This window comes from Neomonachus schauinslandi, chromosome 12 (genome assembly GCF_002201575.2).
Source record: "Neomonachus schauinslandi chromosome 12, ASM220157v2, whole genome shotgun sequence".
NCBI classification, from domain to species: domain Eukaryota; kingdom Metazoa; phylum Chordata; class Mammalia; order Carnivora; family Phocidae; genus Neomonachus; species Neomonachus schauinslandi.
This window is the reverse complement of record NC_058414.1, coordinates 39,202,652-39,203,703: the sequence shown is the minus strand read 5'-3', so window position 1 is coordinate 39,203,703 and position 1,052 is coordinate 39,202,652.

The window sequence follows — 1,052 nt, the reverse complement described above, 5'->3', positions numbered from 1 at the left end:
TTTCTTCCAGTTAAAACTGAGCCAAGACTGTGAGCTCCCATTTTGTCTGAATTGGAAATCTGGAGCTGATGCTCAGCTAAATGAGTTTTTTTCTTTTTTGCATTCTGTACACTGCCATCTTCTTCCTGCCTCATCCCATTTCAAGCATTTGACAGGTGCTAGGACTCCCTATCTTGAAGAATCAAGCATATATTCTAAAGTTCAGTGCCTGAATTATTCATTTGGATTCTGGCATTTGGGGGTCATTTTGCTGACCACTTAAGATTGACAACATAGAGCAAATGTTAGCAAGACGACAGGCTTTGGCTTCTTAGTCAAAGCAATTTTGAAAGCAAGTCCCAATCTTAAAAGAGCTCTTTCCAAGGCTTAGAAATGACAGGCTGCCTGGGGGGAAATCTGCACTGCTGGGCAGAGCCACCTGCATTTCCCTGCAGAATAATTTTGAAAGGATTTTTTTTTCCTTCTTCTTTTGGCAGAACATTAGTCATCATAATAAAGATCTGGTATTTACCAGATCCTTTTAAACAAATAATCTGGAAGCAACAGGAGGAAATCTGCAATAACTTACAATCAGCTCTTAATTTAGACTGTTTAGATTTTTCACAGTACACCTGAAATGAGCAATGTTTACACGAAGTTCAAGACTTCCACAAGCAAACCTGCTTTGCTGAAGGTGACAGCTTGCTCGAGATACTCAGAAACTAAGGCCTGGGGTTTCATGTCATGTCCTTAGAGCAGTATCTGGGCAGCAGGTCTAAAGTTCTTGAGAGGTGAGGGGTGCCTGGGTGGCTCAGTTGTTAGGTGTCTGCCTTTGGCTCAGGTCATGATCCCAGGGTCCTGGGATCGAGCCCTGCATCGGGCTCCCTGCTCGGGGGGAAGCCTGCTTCTTCCTCTCCCACTCACCCTGCTTATGTTCCCTCTCTCGCTGTGTCTCTCTCTGTCAAATAAATAAATAAAATCTTAAAAAAAAAATAAAGTTCTTGAGAGGTGTTAAGGGGGCCAGGGGGCAGCGGAGACTCTTCTTTCCAGAGTTAACATTTCTGTTACTTCAA